The sequence below is a fragment of the Epinephelus lanceolatus genome, chromosome 3, assembly GCF_041903045.1.
Source record: "Epinephelus lanceolatus isolate andai-2023 chromosome 3, ASM4190304v1, whole genome shotgun sequence".
In the NCBI taxonomy this organism is placed as follows: domain Eukaryota; kingdom Metazoa; phylum Chordata; class Actinopteri; order Perciformes; family Serranidae; genus Epinephelus; species Epinephelus lanceolatus.
Genome location: NC_135736.1, coordinates 50,079,220 through 50,106,693, shown reverse-complemented (window position 1 = coordinate 50,106,693; position 27,474 = coordinate 50,079,220). Strand labels below are relative to the sequence as shown.

At 40.1% G+C, this 27,474-nt stretch overlaps 1 protein-coding gene across 15 annotated transcripts in view; it reads left to right on the top strand.

Moving 5' to 3' along the window:
• The first annotated feature begins 9,734 nt into the window (after window positions 1-9,734).
• LOC117255668 (NACHT, LRR and PYD domains-containing protein 3-like) overlaps window positions 9,735-27,474 on the top strand; it is a 78,272-nt gene continuing 60,532 nt past the window's right edge. For 4 of the 15 annotated variants that reach the window (XM_078166671.1, XM_078166670.1, XM_078166664.1 and 1 more), the window contains exon 1: window positions 9,747-10,167. The gene's annotated coding sequence lies outside the window, so the exon portion shown is untranslated. Of the gene's footprint in view, window positions 10,168-10,892; window positions 10,991-27,474 lie in introns of all 15 variants that reach the window. The other 11 variants (XM_078166673.1, XM_078166667.1, XM_078166663.1 and 8 more) reach the window with 10 other exon arrangements.

Genomic DNA, 27,474 nt, shown 5'->3' with positions numbered 1-27,474 from the left:
GATATATATATCCATCGCACTCTGGAGTTGAGGTGAATAAAATAACTGTGTTGTGACCTAAATAACATGCTGTTGCTATCTGCATAAAGTATTAAAGCATGAAATCCCGCATTTTTAATGTACAAAAGCATCCTGTATCATAACTACATGTGTGCCGTTTGTAACAAACCAAACCTCGTGAAAATCAGTTGAAAATTCAGTGAGTTGTTCTATTTTACTTGTGCATACAGCTCCTTCCTCAATAGAAGTGAATGCACTGTGGAGGCGAAGCGAGACCCATCCAAGATGGCGGCCGGCGAGGACGTCGGCTCTGATAGGCAGCGGCAGTCAATGCGGCGTCTATGTATATATGTCTATGGCACGTGCGGCATCATCAACAGCCCCTCCCACAAGTCATCATATGTACACAGGTATTGTATAGACTGAAATATTATTATCATGTTGATGCACCAAAAGTTGATATAAGGGGAAGTGATGCATGAACTAAGAAAAAAAAAACAATGAGCAGTCGGCGTTTGGAGGTGCGTGAGGAGTTTTTCCGTCTCTGAGGATTAAACCAAATTCTGTGGATTATTGTTTGTTCCTTGTTGGATGACTTCAAGACACAACCTTTCTGCCAAGCGGGACGAGTGGTGAGATTCCGTGGTTCTTTGGCTATTTTTTGGTGAACCGTGGTGCTTCATTACCCTCGAACGAACTTCCCTTTAATAAATATATTTTTCTTTTTTGCCAGCTTCTGGGACTTTGATTGACTGTGGGATTATTCGGGTTATTTTTGTGAACGTTGTGAACTTTGGATATCGAGGAAAAAAGTATTTCGTAACCTCTGAATTGTTTGTTGAACTGGCGACCACGCCGTTATTGTTTGGTGTTATTTCCGTCCGGATGCAGACATGATTTCATTTATTGCACTAAAGATTGATTATTAATTCAACTATTTTTTTATAACTAATTCGTTAATCTTCATTTTTTTCTGAATGTTTTAAAACTGCAAAGTGTGAGAATTTGTGTTTATTTTTGGTGATAAAGCCAATTAAATAATCTCTTTTGTGTGTGTTAAACACCGCACACCTGATCCGCCAGCAACCTTTAAAAGTAGCGTTGTAACTTTTCCTTTGGTTAATTTTATTGCAAGGTGAAATGAGATGGGACAAAAATGTTACTGGTGGACTCTCAGACATTCAAAATGAAAGGAGACTAAATTAAATTGAATTAGAAATGGCCGTGCTTGCAATAATTTTCTAACACTGTATAAGTGGTCTGAAGTCAAAGTCAACTTTATTGTCAAATCTGCCTTATGTACAGCAGGACAGAGGTGGGATGGAAATGCAATTTCTCCCAGACCCCCGATGTAAACATATATATGTGTATATGTGTATATATATATATGTATGTATATATACTGTAAATTCTTACTGAAAATTAAGAAGGCTTTCAAAAATATAAAGTTTAATTGTTTATTTTTAGCGATTTACAAAATGCAAAGTGAGCAAACAGAAGAAAAATCTAAATCAAACTAGTATTTGGTGTGACCACCCTTTGCCTTCAAAACAGCAGTAATTCCTCGAGGTACACTTGCACACAGTTTTTGAAGGAACTTGGTTTGCATGGCTGCAGATCTGATGACAAGTTTGGGGGGACACAATCAGCTGTGATTTTTCTTTAATTGCACATGTGCAAATCATGTCCACAGAGCGCTTGAGACTGCCAGCATATTCATAGAGGCTCATCACCATCACCAAGTCAGTCAAAAAGCACTACACAGAGAATCATATGCTTACCTTTACTGTTTATTTCTCTGAAACAGCCAATAGTACATGGAGCCAGCCATCACCCTCCTTTTCACTGCTTCGCAGTTAGTTAATGCTACTTCTAGTTTCAGGGTCTCAGGCATGTTATGTCCACTCACGTGCTCATCTCTCGCCTCTCACAGATTCCCATTTCTCCTCATCATCTTCCCTTTCTCCCAGTATATGGGACTGTTGTATACATCAGTGGGTATGGATGATTGTCAGAATATGAGCCCCTAACTGAGCTTGGTTAAATTAACTGATCATGTTTTTACAGAGCCAGAAATGTTAGTATTAGTACAAGAGCACAATAAATACTTACAAGTTACACAAGTTGACCCAACAAAATCAGATTTATTTAAATAGATTCATATCCATTCATTAATCATTTTTATAGAAATAAATATCCCAATAATAAAATGTACCTATTTTGTAAGGTAAAGTCTCATTGAGTAAGACAAGTTAACCCAACAAAATCATAAATTCATATGCATCCATATTTATAGGGAGGCCTAGTAGGCTAGAGATGGAATGTGGAGTTGGAAAATATATTTATAAAAATATTTGTTCCACAATTTTCATTAGGGGCTGGGCAGCCTAAGCTGCCAGGACCCTATTGTTATCCTGCATGTTCTTCTTCTTCTTATGTTCTGCACAAAGGTCCAGTCCCATGCCAGATATCCTCAGCTGCAAAAACAAGCTAATAGTCCTGATGGTGGCGCTACAGCAAACCTCTAAATTTCAAAATTTTGAAAATTCACAACAAATCAACCATATGTGCTACAGATTTGCAACTTTCACAAAACTGTAGCCCCAATACTGAAGAAACTTTTGTACATTTAAATCTATTGGAAATTATGAAGTCCATCACTCTGATTTTTTTCAAAATCTGTAAAACTTATTAAACCTATCTCCTCCCACAATGTTTGCTCAATTGACACCAAACTTGCTACAGAGCATCTTCAGACTGTCCTACACAAACTATGTTTCTCAGATTTTTGATTTATCGAAAATTGAGCCTACAGTGCATCAACATGTTTGACTGTAAATGGTATTGTAAACATATACATGCAAATTCTTGCTAAATACATTTTCAATGTTCATTAAAAAAAAGACAAAATTTTGGAGTCATGGTAGATGATGTTTGGAAAATATCAGAATTTTATCTCAAAAACTGAATTTTTTACATTTTGAATTTCGCTGTCATGCGAACAATTGGAGTCAGTGCAAAAATGGCATTTTTAAACATCAGTTTTTCACTTACGGAGCAAATCAATTATTGTTACAAACAAATTACCAACATCTCCATGCTGTGTAGATGCAATTTGTGGATTTTTGGATTTTTGTCTTAATAACTGAATTTTTGACAGCCGTTTGAAATCTGCCTTTACACACTAACAGCTGCTGTCTTGCACACAGGTGACTGGCTTCGTCAATTTGTGAAGCTTCATGCGACATTTCTGTTTGCCAATTAGCTCAGTGAGATAGAGGATAGAGGATGGTTCTTGGTGTTGCAGATTGTGAGTTCAAGCCTCAGCTCGTGCAACATTTCCATATGAGAAATTTACCCAAACTTTTCATAAAGGTCCAGTCCCATGCCAGATGTCCTCAACTGGAAACACAAGACAATAGTCCTGATGGTGGCGCTACAGCAGCCTCTAAATGTCAAAACTTTGAAAATTCATAACAAATCAACCATATGTGCTACAGCTTTAGTTAGTCTGTTTTGTGTGTTACCGTGTCATTGTGGTTGTTTGTGCTGTTTTGAGACCAACAACAGGATACACTAGAGTTTTATTTTAATGAGAATTTAAACTACACATAAGGCCTAACATTGCCCAATAATGGTACAAGTGTTTTTTTCTGCTTAGCCTAATTTTATTTTATTTGTGCAGTTTTGCTGCTGAAAGGTAATGTTGATTTCCTTTTAAAATGAAGCTGTAATGGTGCATTTACAATTTTACAAATAGGCCCATCTCTGCTATGAATCATTTCATTATTTATTAGTATTCCAGTTATTTTCTATATTAAATGCTTGTCTATAAAATTATGTAAAATTCATATAACCTTTCCCCAATTCCAATCTGGCATCCACAAACATCTCACTTTGTCTGACTAAAGGTCCAAAACCATGATAAAGCAGGTAACTCCAACACTGATGCCTGAAACAATGAATCCATTATGAAATAGTTGTGGATTAATTATGTGTTTGACTTACTGATTTATTGACTAATCATTGCAGCTGTAGAATTCCTATAATGAGCTAGAAGAAGTTTTAAACATATATACCGCAGAGTTGTCTCTTCCTAATTAGCTCAGTGAGATAGAGCATAGTCTCTTATGCTTAGAATGCCAACTTTTTTTCCATCTTCCTACACTCTGCTTGTTGCTCAGAATTGCCTAATTTTGCCTAAAATTGAGGGCGGCACGGTGGTGTGGTGGTTAGCACTCTCGCCTCACAGCAAGAGGGTTGCCGGTTCGATCCCGGGTGTGGGAACCCTTCTGTGCGGAGTTTGCATGTTCTCCCCGTGTCAGCGTGGGTTTCCTCCAGGTGCTCTGACATGTTCTCCCTGTGTCAGCGTGGGTTTCCTCCAGGTGCTCCGACATGTTCTCCCCGTGTCAGCGTGGGTTTCCTCCAGGTGCTCCAGCTTCCTCCCACAGTCCAAAGACATGCAGGTTAATTGATGACTCTAAATTGTCCGTAGGTGTGAATGTGAGTGTGAATGGTTGTCTGTCTCTATGTGTCAGCCCTGCGATAGTCTGGTGACCTGTCCAGGGTGAACCCTGCCTCTCGCCCGATGTCAGCTGGGATAGGCTCCACCCCCCCCGCAACCCTCAAGAGGATGGAGCGGTTAGAAGATGAATGAATGAATGATGAATGCCTAAAATTGACTGGCCCCGACCATTGCTGCGCAGCAGCTATAATTTATTTCAAAATTGGGAATGTGGAGTTGGAAAATACATTTATTCAATTTCAATCATTTAGGCTATTTAGAACTGGGGGGACAATTTGTGTTTTTCAGAAAATTGGGGGGGGGGGGGCTCATGTCCCCCCGGCCCCCCCGGGATCTGCACCCATGTCGGTTTGTTCCAAACATCTTGGAGTGCTGACCACAGATCTGTGGATGTAGGTTGCCTCAGATCCGTCTGTCTCGTTTGGACTCTTCGTTCTTCTTTACACTGGAGGTAGTTCCTAATGACATTGGCTGTATGTTTGGGGTCATTATCCTGCTGCAGAATAAATTTGGGGCCAATCAGACGCCTCCCTGATGGTACTGCATGATGGATTAGTTTCTGCCTGTATCTCTCAGCATTGAGGACACCATTAATCCTGACCAAACCCCCAAATCCATTTGCAGAAATCCAGCCCCAAGCTTGCAAAGAACCTGCCCCGTGCGTCACTGCTGCCTGCAGTTGCTCATTATTGTAGCGCTCTCCAGCCCTTTAGCGAACACACCGCCAAATATTTCACATTTTGACTCACTGGTCCAGAGCACCTGCTGCCCTCTTCCTGCACCCCACTTCCTGTGTTCTTGTGCAGAGTCGAGTCACTTGGTGTTGTTCCCACGTCAGAGGTTTGGCTTTTTGGCCACAGTTCATCCATGAAGACCACTTCTAACCAGACCTCTCCAGACAGTAGAGGGGTGTACCTGGGTCCCACTGGTTTCTGCTGGACATCTTCTGATTTCAGAGGGAAGTAGCATAACATGTCTTTCATCTGCTGCACTAAGTTTCCTCGGCCGACCACGGCATCTACGGTCCTCAACGCTGTCCGTTTCTTTGTGCTTCTTCAAAAGAGCTTGAAACCCCAGTCTGCTTGGAAATCTTTGCCTGGGAGAGACCCTGCTGATGCTGTATAAAAACCTGTGTCTTGTCATGGTGTACTGTATGACCTGTGACATGAAACTGTCTTCCACAGCCTCACCTTGGCAGCAGAGTTTGGCTGCTCCTCTCCCAGTTTGAAGCGTCATACACGGCTGTTTCTGTTTCAGCTCATGACCGTGTGTCAAGCTACACATGAAACTGGTGATCACTAGCACCTGTTGGGTTTAACTGATTGATCATACACCTGACTATGATCCTAGAAAAACCCTGACTGTGTGCAAGTGTACTTTTGCACATTTTTGGCAGGTCGGGATCATGGGCGGCACAGGTGCGGGCGATGTAACAAGCAGCTAGAAGCAGTTAGCGGCTAACTCGATGGCGACCAACGGCTGAAAACAATGAGGTCCAGGAGCTCCTTACCCTCCGAGCAGAGAACGAGATCAGCCGCCATATAACAGGGACACTAAATTGTTGCTGACATGTGATGTCATTGTTATTGTTCATAAAGAGCAGCTGACAAGTGTGTTATATGTCACACCAGAGACTGACACCATTTTGTTACACGCCACACCTCTTTTGAGTCTGCGATGTCAGCATGCTGTCTGACATCACATACTGCAGCGACATGATGCTGCCAATGTTTGGTAAAAACATGTAAAGCAGGGACTCTGCTCAACTTTCACTTTCTGTCTCGCGGTGATGCAGATTATATTCTCAGCTCCGGACAGAAAGGAAAATGTCTTGTTTTTTTTTATGTAAGTTTCTGCCTTCAGTTAGTTTGACTCAGTCATCAGTGTAAAACAGTTTGGAGGTTGTTGGTGGTGGACAGGATCAGTCACTTGAGTCCTGTGGTTTTGAGCCAAAGACGTTTGAAACAGTGATAAATGATGCTAACAGTCAGTGTGAAAGCTTATTTATTTTTACAGCTGTTTGTTTGTTTGTTTTTGAGATAGTCATGGCAACAAGGGCGTTGGTTACCGTGAAGATGAGAATAGAGGAGCAGTGCAGTCTGCTGCTGCTCTGATCTGCTCCTCAGCTCTGTGGAGATGCTGTGGGTAATGAGCTCCATCTAGTGGACTGACAGCAGAACTACATCAGCTGATCTGCGGCTCCAACATGTTGTGACCACAGCTGCTCAGTCAGCTCTGAGTCACTGTGAGCCACAGGTTTCTCATGACTTAACATATACTATATTAGAATAAGTAACATATTATTAATCTGTATTTATCTCTAAGTGCTACAAAAATGTACCCACAACCTTTTTGTATGTCGTAATTCAGTTTAGTTAGAGAGTGTAGTTTTGAAGGTTGGGCTAAATATTTTTGGTTGTGATTCTTGTTTTGAGTCTTCACTGTACCAACCCACACGGTCCAGACAGAAACAGAAGCACTTTGATTTTCATACAAGTGGGAACAAATAGCTTGAGAGACGAAACCGACCGTTTACACTGTTTCAGCTCATGAACGGTTCACTCACAGTTGATGGACTGATGTGATGATGAGGAGTCAAGCACCCCCACTGCCTCAGGGTGTGCGCTGTCACGGAAACAAGTCATTCTTCTCCTAATACAACATGTAATAGTCCAACCTCTCCTGAAAAAACCCTCTCATTTTCAACAATTTTAGGCCAATTTCAAACTTTTACCTCTCCTATCCAAAATTTTAGAAAAATCTGCTGCCACTCAATTAACTGCACACATGAATAACAATAATATCTTTGAATAATGTCAATCAGGTTTCTGTACCAAGCACAGCACAAAAACAGCTCTTATTATGGGCCCCTAATGATTTATTGACTCTTGGGCTTGCTCAGTTCAAGTTCTGCATGATATGAGTTCAGCATTTGGTGCGGTCGACCACAGTATCCTTATAAACCGCCTTGACAATTATGTTGGAATTAAGCACAGTGCTGTTGCCTGGTTTCGCTCCAACTCTCCGAAAGATCCTTCTCTGTTGTAATGGGGGAATATTCTTCATCCCCAGCCCCCCTCTCTTGTGGTGTTCCCCAGGGGTCAAGTCTAGGTCCTCTTCTGTTTTCTATTTATATGCTTCCTCTTGTTCAGAGAATCTGGTATAGGTATATATGCAGACGGCATGCAACTTTATGTTCCGCTGACTGTTAGTGACAGTCTCTCTAATGTTATGTCCTGTCTCTGAGATATTAAGTGCCTGACGTCACAAAACATCCTCCAGCTCAATGAGTCCAAATCTGAGGTCCTATTTTTTTGCCCCCCAAACCTGACCTCTGACCTTAAAAAGAACCTTTGGAGTCTGTCCTCAATTGTAAAGCATTCTGCCCGCAATTTGGTGTCATCTTTGACTCTGAGCTCTGTTTCGACATACAAATAACCGAGGTTGTGCAATCGTGTTTCCATTAAATTAGGACCATTGCAAAGTAAAACGCTTTTTATATCAAGCGGACCTTGAAAAAAAAGTCATCCATGCTTTTATCTCATCACATCTGGATCACCGTTACTTCCTGTATTCAGGGCTCAGTCAAAAGGCCATTTCCTGTCTCCAGCTTGTTCAAAACTTGTCTGCCAGACTTTTAACCAATTCCAAGAGACAAGACCATATAACTCCCACTCTTGCGATGCTACACTGGCTACCTGTTAAGTATAGAATTGATTTTAAACTTTTACTAATTACTTTTAAAGCCCTACCTGGCCTCGCCCCAACATACATTTTAGATTTACTTAGGCTCTATGAGCCTAGCCGCTGCCTGCGCTCCTTAGGTTGGACTTCATCAGTATATTGGTAGCTCTGATCTTTTCGTAGGTACTAAACAAAATCTCCACCTCCTTCTGACTGCTCGTAGTCCTCGTGTAATTAATGAATGCACGTAAATATTGTTTGTCATTATTAGAAATTACACTTTTAATTTGTATTGTGCTCTGTTACACATATCATTCTCTTCAGATGATACAAGTGCAATTAAAAAACCGTCTTGCTATATCGACCAAATTAATTTGTGGATAACCTCAAAATTTCCTACAACTCAGCAGGGACCAAACAGAGGTTCTACTGATTGGATCAAAAGAAAAGTGATTTCAATTCAATAGTCTACAAAAGCTGCCACTGAACAAAAAGCATGAAGTAAAGAAGCTTGGTGTCCCCTTTGATAGTGACCAGTGTAATGAACCACAAGTGAGAAACATCACCAAAAATGCATTTTTTTCATATTGGAAATATTGCCTGTGACCTCTTTTATCTCCAGCAGACGTGACTACTGTAACATCTTGTTCTGAGGCCTCTCAAAGAAACCTTTAAACTAACTACAGATGATCCAAAATGCAGCAGCACGTCTACTCACTAAGACTAAACATGGAGGACACATTACACCTTTTGAAGTGTTTTCATTGGCTTCCTGTTCATTTTAGAATTCATTTTAAAATGTTGCTTTTAGTTTTTAAGTTTCTTAACGGACTTGCTCCTGAATATTTATGTGATATTTTGGTCAAATACATTCCCTTCAGATCCCTAAGATCCTACACTTCTGGGCTATTAAATGTCCTCCAGAGTCGAACTAAAAAGTACGGTGATACTGCGTTCGGTGTCTCAGGCCCTCGTCTCTGGATCAGCCTCCCAGAGGACGTCAGACTCTCTGATTCAGCTTCAAACCTTAAAACCTCCTTTTAGACCTGCATTTCTGTAGCTTTTATTTGATTAACTGGTATCAAGCCTAATTTGTATTTTAGCGTGTGTGTGTGTGTGTGTGTGTGTGAGTGTGTGTGTGTGTGATTGAATCTTATCTTTTATGTGTATTTTCTCTTTTTTTTATGTAAAGCACTTTGAGTTGCACCTGCTGTATGAACTGTGCTATACAAATGAAAATTATTATCAATGTGGTTTCAGCTTACAGAGACAGGCAGGAGGTTACATTTCTGGGGAGGTGCATGTCAGGCTACGCCACAGGCTCGACGTTGACGCAGAGCCTACGGCGTAGATACGGTGCGACTCAACACTGAAGTATAAATTCTGCCTTTGACTTTTCCTCTCTCTCCCCACTTCACTGTCCTATCAATTAAAGGCAAAAAACGGCCAAAAAATATCTCTTAAAAAAAAAATAAATACATATATATAGCAGATATGTGAAGTGAAAACAGGACGCAGGAGAGAAACTAAACTCCAAACCACAGGGATTCAGTCAGAAGCTACAGACGTACTGAGAGCTGAACACACAGAGACTGTTAAAGACACCTTCCTGTTTGGTTTCCTGCAGACAGAGGGGGGGAAGGGGGAGAAGCGAGGGCAGGCTGGCTCTTCGACCTACCCTGGAAAAGTTCGATCTGCGTCCAGCTTGGCACAACACGGCACGGCACGTCTAAACTGACAATGGAAACACAAATGCCAAGAGTGACATTAGAGAGAGGGCACTGGTCCACTTCCTTAATGTGAGTCGACGGAAGACATAAAAAGAGATGGCGACCAGCTCAGTGTGTAACTACAGCATGAAGCAGCTTCCTGTTTCCTGCTTTCAGTCCGTCTCATGATCTTTGTGATCGAGTGAGGACTGTAAAACCTTTGGGCAGCTCCAACATCAGTACAGTGAGGTAAGATAACGACCGGTCTGTGTTTCTATCAGCGGTGGGCTCTGACATATTATAGGTTTATCTCCCTTTACTGAATCTACAGGGGCGAGTCCCAAAGCCCGGAAATGAGTTAGCATGTTAGCATATTAGCACTTTGTAGAAAACAGAGTTAGTGAAAACTCAGAGTTAAGTAACCCTGAGGTGACCTCGCGGACATCTCCCCATTCAAAAGACGTCTAAAAAATGACTATGGTCACCGGTGAAAAGATGCTCAGAAAAGGTTCAAAATTAAAAGTTTTTACATCAACTATTCCCTCTGAGCACCAACCGGGGTGTCAGCGGATACTTCAGGGTGATGTTCGGTCTGATCGTCTGAGACCTCTGTTCACCTTCTTTTCAATGCGGTCACAGCATCAGCGTGTCAGAATTACAACTTAGTTTAATTGTTGTGATCGTTTAGTTGTTGGTTAAAAGAGAGATGACACTAATTAGTGTGAAGGTGTTTCTCCAAACTCATAATGCTCTGCTGGGTGAAATGACGTCTACAGGAAGTTGTAATTAAAATGTATTTAATGTTTAATATAAAATGTCATAAATATGGATCTGTATAGTCTGTGTGCTGCCAACAAGAAGCTTTCAGGACATTTTTAGTTTCAGAGTCATTTGACGTCATTCATGGAAAAATAACACAACCTGTGTTACTGCTGTAATGCGCATGCGCAAGCACTTGTTACTGCTTCGACTAGTTCAAATGTGTAGACGTCTCTCCGTCCACCGGGACTCTGGGACCGAGGGGAAGGAGCTGACAGCACAAACACGAGTTTTTACGGTGCCCACACACTTTGTAAGTACCTGTGCTGCTGTGTGTCAATAAAACAAAGCAGAAATTAGACATTAGTTTGATTTTACGCTGCTCATGATGCGGCCTAGGCTGTTGTTGGGCCAAGCTCGCTCGATGTTAGCTTGTTAGCTTGTAGCATGCATAGACATATATACGTAGACGCCGCATCGAGTGGGTTTGCCCGCTGCTGCGATACGTCAACGTCGCCGCCATATTGGATGTGGCAAGGCTGTGCTGTAAACTAATACAAGTGAATGGACTTAATTTCATAAAGCACCTTTCTACAAAGAAATTTACGTTAATGCCTCTCGTTTATTCATTCACACACACACTAATATACTTGGGAAACAGTTAGGCACCAAAAACAATGTATTTGATCTTCTCAGATGGCTAAGATAAGAACTTTATTGATCCCACACAGGAGCAATTCACCTTACATCAGCTATAGAGAACAAGGTAGTGCCGAAAAAAAATACATCATATATATATATATATATATATATATATATATATACACACACACACATATATATACACACATATATACATACATATATATACAGTACAGGCCAAAAGTTTGGACACATCTTCTCATTCAATGCGTTTTCTTTATTTTCATGACTATTTACATTGTAGATTCTCACTGAAGGCATCAAAACTATGAATGAACACATGTGGAGTTATGTACTTAACAAAAAAAGGTGAAATAACTGAAAACATGTTTTATATTCTAGTTTCTTCAAAATAGACACCCTTTGCTCTGATTACTGCTTTGCACACTCTTGGCATTCTCTCCATGAGCTTCAAGAGGTAGTCACCTGAAATGGTTTCCACTTCACAGGTGTGCCTTATCAGGGTTAATTAGTGGAACTTCTTGCTTTATCAATGGGGTTGGGACCATCAGTTGTGTTGTGCAGAAGTCAGGTTAATACACAGCCGACAGCCCTATTGGACAACTGTTAAAATTCATATTATGGCAAGAACCAATCAGCTAACTAAAGAAAAACGAGTGGCCATCATTACTTTAAGAAATGAAGGTCAGTCAGTCCGGAAAATTGCAAAAACTTTACATGTGTCCCCAAGTGGAGTCGCAAAAACCATCAAGCGCTACAACGAAACTGGCACACATGAGGACCGACCCAGGAAAGGAAGACCAAGAGTCACCTCTGCTTCTGAGGATAAGTTCATCCGAGTCACCAGCCTCAGAAATGGCAAGTTAACAGCAGCTCAGATCAGAGACCAGATGAATGCCACACAGAGTTCTAGCAGCAGACCCATCTCTAGAACAACTGTTAAGAGGAGACTGCGCCAATCAGGCCTTCATGGTCAAATAGCTGCTAGGAAACCACTGCTAAGGAGAGGCAACAAGCAGAAGAGATTTGTTTGGGCCAAGAAACACAAGGAATGGACATTAGACCAGTGGAAATCTGTGCTTTGGTCTGATGAGTCCAAATTTGAGATCTTTGGTTCCAACCGCCGTGTCTTTGTGAGACGCAGAAAAGGTGAACGGATGGATTCCACATGCCTGGTTCCCACTGTGAAGCATGGAGGAGGAGGTGTGATGGTGTGGGGGTGTTTTGCTGGTGACACTGTTGGGGATTTATTCAAAATTGAAGGCACACTGAAGCAGCATGGCTACCACAGCATCCTGCAGCGACATGCCATCCCATCCGGTTTGCGTTTAGTTGGACGATCATTTATTTTTCAACAGGACAATGACCCCAAACACACCTCCAGGCTGTGTAAGGGCTATTTGACCAAGAAGGAGAGTGATGGAGTGCTGCGGCAGATGACCTGAATATAAAACATGTTTTCAGTTATTTCACCTTTTTTTGTTAAGTACATAACTCCACATGTGTTCATTCATAGTTTTGATGCCTTCAGTGAGAATCTACAATGTAAATAGTCATGAAAATAAAGAAAACGCATTGAATGAGAAGGTGTGTCCAAACTTTTGGCCTGTACTGTATGTATATGTATATACACATATATACACACACACACACACACACACACACATATATATATATATATATATATATATATATATATATATATATATATATATATATATATATATATATATATATATATAGCATCCGCCAGGACGTGTGGAAAGTATGACGCAGTTATTCGGCAGACCACCGTTTATTACTGAACAGTACAGGTTACTGTTGGCCATAACCACGCCAAAACAACTAACAAACAAGAACTTAGCTGTAACTCCAACTGTGCCCTGTTGCTCTCTCCTCCAGCTCGCTCATACACACACCAGCACCCTCACACATTGCCCTCATTCCCGTCACACTCGCACCCCGCCCCCTACCTATACTCATTCAATCCCAAACATGCCATTAACTAAGAACACTGACATTATAACAGAACATTTAATGCAGGGTCGCTACAATATACGTATGTGTGTGTGTGTATATTCACATTATACATATATATATATATATATATATATACAAATGTGTATATATGTGTGTGTGTGTGTGTGTGTGTGTGTATATACATACTGTGTAATGTTTTCCGGCACTACCTTGTTCTCTATAGCTGATGTAAGGTGAATTGCTCCTGTGTGGGATCAATAAAGTTCTTATCTTAGCCATCTGAGAAGATCAAATACATTGTTTTTGGTGCCTAACTGTTTCCCAAGTATATTAGTGTGTGTGTGAATGAATAAACGAGAGGCATTAACGTAAATTTCTTTGAAGAAAGGCGCTTTATGAAATTAAGTCCATTCACTTGTATTAGTTTACAGCACAGCCTTGCCACATCCAATATGGCGGCGACGTTGACGTACGGCTCAGCGCTTGATGCGGCGTCTATGTATATATGTCTATGGTAGCATGCTGCGGTGTGGACCAACAGTAAACATAAACATGCTGTCAGACTGTTTTCCCCACAGGTGTGTGTGTGTGTGTGTGTGTGTGTGTGTGTGTGTGTGTGTAAGACTGTTACTGTAGCTTGATAAATAAATTTTTAGGTCCTTTAATACTCTGTTAAAAAAACCTCTGTATAAAGTGAGGTGTATCTTCAAATAGTTGGTGAGAAAACTTTTGAGCCTTTTCTGAGTGTCTTTTCACCTACAGTGATTTTTAAACACATTTTAAACCGCAAAATACTCACTGTGATATAAAACTGTAAAGTTGGTTCTGGCTCTAGGATGACGAGTCCTGTGTGTAACAAATCCCATACAGGACTTAAAATGCTATTTTTGTGGAGGCTTTATAATCCGTGTGTCATTCGTTCATTCGTTTTTCAAAATAAAACCAAATATGAAAAAACTAAATAATCCGTGTATCATTCGTTCATTCCATTTTCAATTTAAATCAAAAATCAAAAAACGAAAAAACGGTTTGTTTTTTTATTATTCGTTTAATAATCAAATTCAAAAATACAAAAAACGGTTTGTTTTTCTTATTTTTGATTTTATGCTCACATCAAAAATAGCAAATCGAAAAATGGGCCACAATTAAAATTTGATTTTGATTTTTCATTTGATCCAACTTGCGTGACCCGGAAGCGCATTGCATTAACTGGATAAAAAAAATAGACACCTTATCTCGTAATTGCAAGAAAAGATTTCTTAATTACACAATTAATAGCCTAATTAATTACATATGTGGAAATAGCCTGTGTCGTCCTTTGTTACTCATTTCAGTGCTGCAGCCACAGTGAAGGGGGTGAAATAATTGATCCAGGAGTAGCTGCAGTGCGCAACAACAACCAGCAGGTAGCACATGTGAGTGGTAGAGATACAGCGTCCAACTGAAACTGTTTGAGAATTAGCAGTACTGTTATATTTTCTGCCGGACCTGTACAGTATACTAACTCGTTACACAGTCTTAATTTCATAAAGGACATTTATACTACAACGGTCAGTGTTAAGTTCCCTGTTATCCTAATGATCTCAGTGTCAATGTGTAGAACTGCAAATGTGTGTGTGACATATAGGCAGAGTTGGGTATAGGTGTAGAGTTGGCAGTTACACCTAGAGTAAAGCTACTGAAGACCAGCAGAATGTTTTAATTTATTCTTTCAGGTGGGTAAATGTCACCTAAGCACCTTCAGATTTTATCAGTAGTGTACCCTTAATAGATAACTTGTTTATATGGTTTGTATTGTGCTTCGTGATATTGTTTGAGGGAACTGTAACGTAAGGTAACTGCATATGAGTGGATGCAACTGTCACTGATGCTAGCGTAATTCCTCAGGGATTTAAGCTGTTATTACTTTCATTTTGACAACCTAACCTGTGACAACACATTAGCTAATGTTGTAAGGACTGTAACTCTTGGCAGCTGTTGTTGATTTTGTTTAAACATGTTGAATTGTAATTTTATGGGTTATTGTTTGTCGGACGATTGTTCATTCTTGGTTGTGCAGGGAAATACATTTGGTTGTGAATGTGGTTCGTAAATGGCGCATAAATTAGCGGGTGAACCCATAGTTGTGAGAACATGATTTCAGTTGGAGGTGCGGGAGTGCTGACTATTAAACACCCCCTCCCCAAAAGATGTTTGAGTTTATTAAATACCTGCAGAGATGCAACCGTAGTAGAAACGATAAGTGCATCTCCCCACTGAGAGAGATGCTGTGCACATTTATGCACGACACACAGCAGCCTAACTTCATTAATTAGCCTATCTGGATCTAATGTATCAGGATCTAATGTTAATTAATGTTCGGTGTTCTTCTACACATCCAAAAGGTCACACACAGTTCAGGTTCATAGGTGAAATTGTTTGGAGTAAAGCAGCGTCCTCCTGATAAATCCTGAGCTCTATCAGAGCTGTCTAAATAAATACTTCAGAAGCTAAAAGTTTAATTTCATGTTTCATAATACGAATGGTTGGTTTAAATATCATAGTATAAATGTCCTTTATGAAATTAAGACTGTGTAACGAGTTAGTATACTGTACAGGTCCGGCAGAAAATATAACAGTACTGCTAATTCTCAAACAGTTTCAGTTGGACGCTGTATCTCTACCACTCACATGTGCCACCTGCTGGTTGTTGTTGCGCACTGCAGCTACTCCTGGATCAATTATTTCACCCCCTTCACTGTGGCTGCAGCATTGAAATGAGTAACAAAGGACGACACAGGCTATTTCCACATATGTAATTAATTAGGCTATTAATTGTGTAATTATGAGATAAGGTGTCTAATTTTTTTTTTATCCAGTTAATGCAATGCGCTTCCGGGTCACGCAAGTTGGATCAAATGAAAAATCAAAAGCATGTGAGCATAAAATCAAAAATAAGAAAAACAAACCGTGTTTTGTATTTTTGAATTTGATTATTAAACGAATAATGAAAAAACAAACCGTTTTTTCGTTTTTTGATTTTTGATTTTAAATTGAAAATAGAATGAACAAATGGTACACGGATTCTAAATAATGACTTGTTTTTTCAGTATTTGTTTCCAGAACCAAAATGAAAAAACGGGTAACGACTCGTTTTCCGATTTCTGATTTTCTGTTTAAATGGAAAATGGAAAAAACGGATAACGGGCTGGATTCGGGCCTTTCATGCACTTTCAATATTTTCATCTCTCCGGAAGCCGAGTTTTTTTCTTTTGCAAGCACTGGTTTCTAGTCGGACCGGTTGGAGTGACAACTACATCCAGTTCATGGAAGCTAACCATTTGGCTAACAACTGCTGCGTGTGGAGGCTGCAAATTTGGAGAAATTGTTCAATATGAGGTAAGTTGTGCTAAGGTAACAATATGTGCCAGCTTACTGTTTGTTTCTACAGCTGACATATTGGAATAGACTTCATGTGGCAAGTAATTTTTACGTTATTTGAAGATTTATGTTTGTCGCGACTCACGAATTCGCCACATTCAGCAATAACGGCAGCATAGAAATAATGCTGTATTTAGGTGGATTTCAGCACTCACATGCATTTTCTTTGGGAAACGCCACTCTAATTAATTTCTAGCGACCAGGGGCCTGTATCACAAAGCGAGATCAACCTTTCCTGGGTTACCCAGACCTATCCTGGGTTGACTAACCCTAACAATGGCAATCAGGATAAAAGGTATCACGACGCTGGATATCAACTCGGTAACTCAACCCAGGGTTGCTTTATCAAGAGCCGTGAACGCGCACGCAGCGGACCAATCACAATCATGAGAGTCCTCACAGAGCGCCGTATGTGAGGGGAAAAAAGTATTTCTCGTGAGGATCAGAGATTAATTCTACTAAAATATGAGGAGGAGAAAAGCAACATTAGAGAAAAGGCCAACACCGTGGCAGCTGCAGGAGGAGGAAACATGCGTTAGAAGCCACTAAAAGCTTATCAAAGAAATTCCCCTGTCAAAACATCAATGAAATCACATAATAGAGAAGAAAAAGAAACGGGTGAGGAAAGAAGAAATAGAGGAGGAGAGAGGGAAAAATCAAGACAAAACAAGGCAGCAAATAAAATGATGTGTAGGTTAAATGACTCATCACTGGTTCAAGTAGCTACAGTACCTGTACCTGTACATCTGACACTGATCACACCCTTGAATCCCATGAAATCAATGCTGCACAGATGAATTGCGTGTATTACAATTATCGTCTAACATCATTGCGTCTGATAAATTGGTCTTCTTTATCATAACGTTATATATGCTACAATAAAGCTTAAAGCTGACGTCACAATTAAATCATACCAACACCAAATTGATAGTCTGAATAAAATCATCCTGATATTGAGCTGTGTTAGAAATTAACAGCTGCGCAGAAATATAGCTAGTGTCCCTCTTTAAAAAACAAAAAGGAAAATCCCTCAAACACCATGAAGTGTAGACATGATAGGCTACTTTCCACATTTCCAGCAGCAAAGCTGCCAATTAGGCCCATTATCTTTAACAGGGATCATTTCCTCCAACAACAAAAAATGTTGGCACTAATTAATGGTGCTATTAAGTGTCTACAAATGATCAGTTTCTTTCTTATGAAGGGGTGGGATGAAAGTTCCACTTCTTTCCACTCCTTTTTGAACAATCTTTTCATTGTCTGTTGTTGTTGCTTTCTTTTCTGTTTTAATGTTCAAAATAAACTTTCAAATCAAAATCAATCAAATGAATTAAACTTCCCGTCATGACTGGGCTGCATTTCTGTCAGCCATCAACAGCTGATTGGCCAGTGGGTGGTGCTTTTTATAGGATCAGATTCAACCCTGAACTTACCCTGCTCCGGAGCAGGATAGCCGTTCAGAGTAAGTTACCATGGTGATCTACCCCGATAAGAACTGAACCGGCTTCGTGAGACCGAAAACCCAGGGATAACCCTGAAGTTACCTCGCTAAGACATTAATCCTGCTTCCTGATACAGGCCCCTGGTGGACTTCAAACCAGGGTTCCACCAGTCGAAAGTGACGACAGCTGTCTTGACAGCGGGGATAGTGATGAAGACTACACTCCTACACCACATCGGCACTATCCACGAAGCTACTGACGACCCTATTGCTGCCGGTTTCATCACCTGGTCAGGAGTGTAGGCTGTACGCAGCATGCACAGACCCTATGCACAGAGGCACTGCCTTGCCGCAGCGGTCGCAGACCCAATCCCAGTCAGTGGCCCGTGTCATTCCCCCATTCTCTATTTCCCCAATTCATGCTGTCCTAAAGCAACAGGCCAAATAGATAATCTTATTTAAAAAAACAAAACAAAAAAAAACCCAGCAGTAATAATGCTATAATTTCGTGTAGAGTTTCAGCTTTTTGCGGTTTACACATGGCCATATGTTTGTGAATGTAACCATGTGTACAAGATGTGTATATAATATAAAAATGTCTGCACTCTTATACAGTGATTTCTTTTTTCTACAGCAGGTGATGAAAGCAGCAGTAGGCTAGTACTGACAACAGGAGAAGCAGTGTTGAAGACTGATGGAAATCACGATGCTCTTCCTAGCACCGGTGTTCTAAGTGAAAAGCTTGAGCTCTGTTTCACATTGGATAATAGTAGTTGGTGTTATAGTCAGGACATTGAAAATAATTGTGTGGCATCAATAAAATCTACAAACCTGAGACGGGAAATGTGTTTTAATATTATTTTTTAGTTGGTTTTTGGTGTTTAATGGAAACACAGCCTGCAAACTAATGAGTTCACATCCCTCTCAGCCAACCACAAACGGCCACAGCATCAGATAGGGAGTATATATTCAGCATCTGTCATCTTAGAAAAGTCAAAAGAAAAGAAACAGAGTGAGACTGCGATAGAGAGAGCCCATGGAGGTCTGCTCACAGTTCCGTATATTCGGACACTGCAAGCTTGGACCTCCTGGACCAAAACATCAGTTTCCTCCTGGGAGAAGTTTGGCCGTCTGACGCTGCTGCTCTCTTCTGCCATGGCGAATTGAGTAAACTCTCATTACGCCTTCATGCGGTGCATTTAAGGGCGAGGAGAGGGGCTCATTTGATCGCTGTGATGTGTGTAAAACCCACTCCACGCCTTCTCTCCTCCCTCTTTCCGACTTGCGCCGGTAGGAGGGACGGAGGTGGGAAAGAGGAGTAGCTGCGCCAGGCGCACGGTCTGCCAAACTTGCAAAATCCGCCTGGCCACACCCAGTTGGCGGAGCGCAGGTGCGCTGCGCCTCCGCCTCCGCCTCTGCCTCACCCGGTCTGCGGAACTAGAGGCCTTAAAGTTGAAACAGATGAGCCAAGAGGATACTGGCTCTGAGTTTCTATGAGTTGTTCAGCTGCAAGAAAAGTCAACCTCCATTGTCTTTACTCTTATAAGAAACTATAGGAAGGTTTGTCAGAGTTCAGACAGTTACAGTGAGGACAGTGACCAATTTAAAATTGTCCTACTGTGAGTGACAGAAACCGATTGGTTAGCTGTACATCACATGACTTCCAAGAAACATGGAGAGCTGCTTCAAACCCCCACTATTTGCATGTGAACAACACTTCAGCACAGACGTCTGCCTTGCAGCTTTTTTGTATGCATTAGTAGTTTTTGCAGTTTTTGCTAAGTCAATCCATCCTAAAGAAAAAAACACACTCTATCATGTGTAAAAAATACACCTACACCCCCAGTTTGGGAGACAATGATGTATTCCCATCACTGCCAAAGAGAAAATAAGATAAACATGTTAAATACCAAGATAGTCAAAAGTCATGGAGACTCTGTGGGGCCTGCGATATAGCCCAATACTACAAATCACAACTTGCCTCGGGGGGCTACATAATCTGTACACCACACGACACCTTGTGTCCTTTGACCCTTACTTCAGATAATGAAAAACAACCCCCCAAATGTTGCATATGTTCGCAATCAATGTCGCACAAAACTCTGTTCATCATATTTTCTCGTGTAGACGCTATAGCATAACTGTCAAGGTGCTTATTTACAGGAAATGTAGAGATAAGTGATCTGTGTAAGACTGTTACACAAACCCAGCTTCCTCTTTCATATTTTTTTACTTTAGGTTGAACACTGTCACATCGCAATGCTTGAGCTGAGTGTGAATAACATGAAAGGCAGGGCTGTGAAAGGAAGAGACTCGAACACTGAAGTAAGATTTAGTGCAGATACTAACTCACAGCCCAGAGACAGAAAGCATAGCTCTTACTGAACAGCAGGAATCCTACGAAAAATAATGTATTTTATAAATCAAGAGCAACTGATGAACTTAGTCACCATGCCATGCATGCCCTTTTATTTAGTGATACACAGAAATTAAATTCCGTGGTCAGAAATAGTACCAATAGAAAGCTAATGTCTTTTAAATAGTTGTGTATTAATGTGTTTGTTACTTATATTAAACAATAATTTAAACATTAAACAATCAGTTCTCACAGTTGAATTGTGAGAACTGAATGTGAAGATATACAGAGAGTTGAATTTTCAGTGAGGATCAAATTTGATTGGACTTCAGTTCCAAACTAATAAATTAAATTTCAAATGATACTATTCAGATTCAGTTTTTCAATGCATTGATTCAAATTAAACAATACAATTTCAAATTATGTGATTCAAATTCAGTTTTTCAATGCAGTTATTCAAGTTTAGAAATTCAAATTCAAATATAAATGATTCAAATTCAGTTTCTGGTGGCACATATTTCAGCCCATAGTAACCCTCTTTAAAAAACACAAACACATTAAACACACATTAAACACACATGAAATACACATTAAACGCACATTAAACGCACATTAAACACACATTAAACGCACATTAAACACACATTAAGCACACATTAAACACACATTAAACACATTAAGCACACAAACACATTAAACACACATTAAGCACACATTAAACACACATTAAGCACATATTAAACACATTAAACACACATTAAGCACACATTAAACACACATTAAGCACACAAACACTTTAAACACACATTAAACACACATTAAGCACACATTAAACACACATTAAGCACACAAACACTTTAAACACACATTAAACACACATTAAGCACACATTAAACACACATTAAGCACACAAACACTTTAAACACACATTAAACACACATTAAGAACACACTAAACACACATTAAGCACACATTAAACACACATTAAGCACATATTAAACACATTAAACACACATTAAACACACATTAAGCACACATTAAACACACATTAAGCACACATTAAACACACATTAAGCACACAAACACTTTAAACACACATTAAACACACATTAAGCACACATTAAGCACACATTAAACACACACAAACACTCTAAACACACATTAAGCACACATTAAGCACACATTAAACACACATTAAGCACACATTAAACACACAAACACACATTAAGCACACATTTAACACACACAAACACACATTAAACACACATTAAGCACCAATTAAACACATTAGACACACACTAAACACAGATTAAACACACATTAAGCACACATTAAGCACACATTAAACACACACAAACACACAAACACATATTAAGCACACATTAAAGACACATTGAACACACATTAAGCACACATCAAGCACACATTAAGCACACATTAAACACACAAACACATAAAGCACACATTTAACACACACAAACACACATTAAGCACACATTAAACACACATTAAACACATTAGACACACACTAAACACAGATTAAACACACATTAAGCACATTAAACACATTAAGCACACATTAAACACATATTAAGCACACATTAAACACACATTAAGCACACATTAAACACATATTAAGCACACATTAAACACACATTAAGCACACATTAAACACACATTAAGCACACATTAAACACACATTAAGCACACATTAAGCACATATTAAGCACACATTAAGCACATATTAAACACACATTAAACACACATTAAGCACATATTAAACACACATTAAGCACACATTAAACACATATTAAGCACACATTAAACACACATTAAGCACACATTAAACACACAGTAAACACATTAAGCACACATTAAACACACATTAAGCACACATTAAACACACATTAAGCACACATTAAGCACACATTAAACACACAAACACACATTAAACACATTAAACACATTAGACACACACTAAACACAGATTAAACACACATTAAGCACACATTAAACACAGATTAAACACACATTAAGCACACATTAAACACACACACAAACACACAAACACACATTAAGCACACATTAAACACACTTTGAACGCACATTAAGCACACATTAAACACACATTAAGCACACATTAAGCACACACAAACACATTAAACACACAATAAGCACACATTAAACACACAAACACACATAAAGCACACATTTAACACACACAAACACACATTAAGCACACATTAAACACACATTAAACACACAAACACACATTAAACACATTAAACACATTAGACACACTAAACACAGATTAAACACACATTAAGCACACATTAAACACATATTAAGCACACATTAAACACACATTAAGCACACATTAAACACATATTAAGCGCACATTAAACACACATTAAGCACACATTAAACATATTAAGCACACATTAAACACACATTAAGCACACATTAAACACATATTAAGCACACATTAAACACACATTAAGCACACATTAAACACACATTAAGCACATATTAAACACACATTAAGCACACATTAAGCACATATTAAGCACACATTAAGCACACATTAAACACACATTAAACACACATTAAGCACATATTAAACACACATTAAGCACACATTAAACACATATTAAGCACACATTAAACACATTAAGCACACATTAAACACACAGTAAACACATATTAAGCACACATTAAACACACATTAAGCACACATTAAACACATATTAAGTAAGTAAGTAAGTAAAATTTATTTGTATAGCACTTTTCACAGAGAGGACTCACAAAATGCTTCACAGGATTAAAATACAAACAAGAATACATACATACAAACATACAGGTCACATACAGAGACACAAAAATGAAACAGTTGTTGCAAAACTAAAACACTTAAGCCAAGTTAAAGAATGCCTGCCTATACAGGTAGGTTTTAAGGTGCTTCTTAAAGATATCAACCGATGCTGCGGCTCTCAGGTTCTGTGGGAGGGCGTTTCACAATCTGGGTGCAATGGACTCAAAGGCCCGGTCACCTCTAGTTCTAAGCCTAGTGCGAGGAACTGCCAACAGGCCGTGATCGGCCGACCTAAGTGTCTTACTGGGAACATAGACATGCAGCAGGTCAGACAGATACTCAGGTGCCTGATCATGAAGGGCTCTGAAAGTTAAAACAAGGATTTTGAACAGGATCCTAAAGCTGACAGGAAGCCAGTGTAGGGAGGCCAGGACGGGAGTAATGTGGCAGTTTTTGGGTGATTTGGTTAACAGCCTGGCAGCGGCATTCTGCACCAGTTGGAGGCGATCTACATGAGTTTTACTGAGACACATGAAAAGAGAGTTGCAGTAATCCAGACGTGATGACACAAAGGCGTGAATGATCATTTCTAGTTCAGCATGTGATACAACAGATGTCAGTTTTGCAATGTTTTTAAGGTGGAAAAAGCATGTACGGGTCAACATGTGAATGTGTTTATCGAAGTGCATGGCCTGGTCAAAAATAACTCCGAGATTTCTCAGGTTAGAGCGGATATTTGAAAACAGGGACCCAATACAGCTCGCCACCCTAGAAGCAGTACAGTCAGGAGTGACAATAAGGACCTCCGTCTTAGCAGCGTTAAGCTGGAGGAAATTGTTGACCATCCAGTCATTAATTGCAGACAAACAGTCATGCAGTACATTCAGACTGTCAGTCCTGTCAGGATAAAAGGAAAAATACAGCTGAATATCATCTGCATACATATGATAAGATACACTCTCAAACCTGTTGATAATGTTTCCAAGAGGTAGCATATACAGAGCAAACAAAATTGGACCCAACACTGAGCCCTGGGGCACCCCACAAGAAAGGGGGATGGACTCGGACATAAAAGGACCAGATGCTACAGAGAAACTTCTACCAGAGAGGTAGGAGGCAAACCAGTCAAGGGCACTGCCTGAAATGCCAACACAGTTACTGAGCCTATCTAACAGGATGTGGTGATCCACAGTATCGAAGGCTGCGCTAAGGTCGAGCAGCATTAGGATGGTACATTTACCAGTGTCAGAGGCCATCATGATGTCGTTAGATACTCTAAGAAGTGCTGTCTCAGTGGAATGCTGCTGATGGTAACCAGATTGAAATTTGTCATAAATACAATGCTTGTTTATGGCAGGAACTAGTTGGTTAGCAACGACTTTTTCTAAGATTTTTGAAATAAAAGGCAATTTAGAAATGGGCCTAAAGTTGCTAAATAATGAAGGGTCCAGATTGGGCTTTTTAAGAAGCGGCTGGACAACCGCCTTTTTAAAATAGGAGGGAAAACAGCCAGAAACCAGTGAGCAGTTAATAATATAGAGCAGGGAAGAGCCGATGGAACCAATAACTTTTTTCAGTAGAGACGTGGGCAAGATGTCTAACGGGCTGGAGGACGTCTTCATACTGCTCACTAGCTTAGTTAAATCTTGTAGGGAAATGAGTGAGAAACGATCTAGTATAGGCTGCTGTAAAGAAGGAGCAGGGGGAAGAGCAGAGGAAGGGGTAATACTTGCTCTAACACTAGCAACTTTGTTGACAAAAAACGACAGAAAGTTGTTACAGTCATTAACAGAAAAAATGGGCACCGCAGGGGGCTGGGAACAAACAAGATTATTTATAGTGTCAAAAACAACTTTGGGATTCTGCTTATTGGAGGAAATGAGGTCAGCAAAATAAGAGGCCCGAGCAGCTTTAACCATTGAGTTATACTCCGTTAAGAGTTCTTTTAAATAAATATGATGGATCTGAAGCTTTGTAGACTTACACAGGCGCTTGATACGATCGATATTAAGCACACATTAAACACACATTAAACACACATTAAGGCAAGGCAAGGCTATTTTACTTGTAGAGCACAATTCGTACACAAAGTAATTCAAAGTGCTTTACAGAACAAGAAAATGCATTAAAATCACAATACAAAATAAAAACATAAATAATCATTATAAAATGAGCTTTAAAAGAGAAGAGTGCAGATAAGATCCTTTCAGTCATATGCACAGTGAAATAGAGCTGTTTTGAGCCTAGATTTGAACATTGTCAGAGTAGAGGCCTGTCTCACATCTTCAGAAAGACTGTTCCAGATTTTAGCTGCATAAAACTGGAATCCTGATTCCCCATTTTTAGTCCTGACTCTGGGCACCAGCAGGAGGCCGGTCCCTGAGGTCCTCAGAGTCCGAGATGGTTCATATGGCACTAACATGTCAGAGATGTACTTTGGTGCTAGGCCGTGGAGAGACTTGTACACAAGCAGAGCTGCTTTAAAGTCTATTCTCTGAGCCACAGGAAGCCAGTGTAGAGACCTGAGCACAGGACTAATGTGCTCGTACTTCCTGGTTCTGGTCAGGACCCGAGCAGCAGCATTCTGGATGTACTGCAGCTGTCTTACGGCCCGTTTGGAGAGGCCAGTGAGCAGGCCGTTACAGTAGTCTAACCTACTAGAAACAAATGCATGGATAAGTCTCTCCAAGTCAGGTTTAAACACTATACCTTTGATTTTGGCAATGTTTTTTAGATGGTAAAAAGCTGCTGATGTTATTGATTTGATGTGGCTGTTAAAGTTCAAGTCTGAGTCCATTATTACCCCGAGATTTCTAACCTGATTTTTAGGTTTTAGAGAGAGAGACTGGAGGTGACTGCTGACACCTTCTCTTTGTTTCTGTGGACCAAATACGATGACTTCAGTCTTGTCTGAATTTAGCTGGAGAAAGTTGTTTTGCATCCACACACTGACCTGTTGGATGCAGTGACAGAGTGAATCCACTGGTCCATATTCACCTGCTGTCAGTGAGACATAGATCTGAGTGTCGTCTGCATAATTGTGGTAGGACACATTATTATTTTGTATTAACTGGCCTAAAGGCAGCATGTAGACATTGAACAGAAGGGGTCCCAGGATTGACCCTTGGGGCACCCCACAGGTCAAGGCCATGTGGTCTGAGACACAGTTACCAATTTCAACAAAGTACTTCCTGTCTTCTAGATAGGACTTGAACCAATGTGTTTCCTCACAAAGACGCTGTGTGTGTGACGGCTACGCTTCTTTTAAGAGGAGAGAAAAAAAATGACGGCAGAAGGGGCAATTTCAGTCAGTCACTGAAATGATCAGCCCAACAGTTTTCATTATCCTGTGACCTTTGGGAATGTTCCAGATTGTAGTGACATGTTAACTATGTGAGCGAGTGGTGGTAACAAACTGCTCAGCACGGACTTTAGAAATCTAGTGGGTAACACATCGAGGCAGCATGTAGATGAACTCAGACTGGTGATGATCTCTTGGACAGTTTTGTCAGTTACAGGTGCAAATTGAGTCAGCTCTAAGTGTCTAGGTGGCTGCAGGGTTGTTATTGGTGTTGTGGAATTGATGGCATTTTTAATGGTCTGAACCTTGTTGCAAAAGAATACTGCAAACTCATTACACTTAGATGTGGAGATCAGTTCCAACGGCAGTTGAGCTGGAGGGTTTGTTAATCTGTTCACTGTTGCAAATAAGACACGCGAGTTGTTACTGCAGTTTCCAATAATTTCAGAAAAGTACCTCTCCCTTGTTCTACATAAGATCCGGTTGAACACGTACAACTTTTCTTTATAAATCTCATAATGAACATGAAGCTTAGACTTACGCCATTTCCGCTCGGCCCTCCGGCACTCCCTTTTCTGTGCCCTGACCAAGTCGTCATTCCTCCATGGCGCCTTCTGCTTATTTTTAACCATTTTAACCTTCACAGGGGCAATGGTGTCCAGAACATTCAAAACACTCGAAGTAACAGAGTTCAACAAATCATCAACATTAGAACATGAGGCATTTTCAAAGTTTATCATTTCCATGAACAGGGCACCTGTGCTGTTATTTATATGTCTCCTCCGAACAACTGCAGGACCAGCCGGTGGTTTGGGAGAAACAGA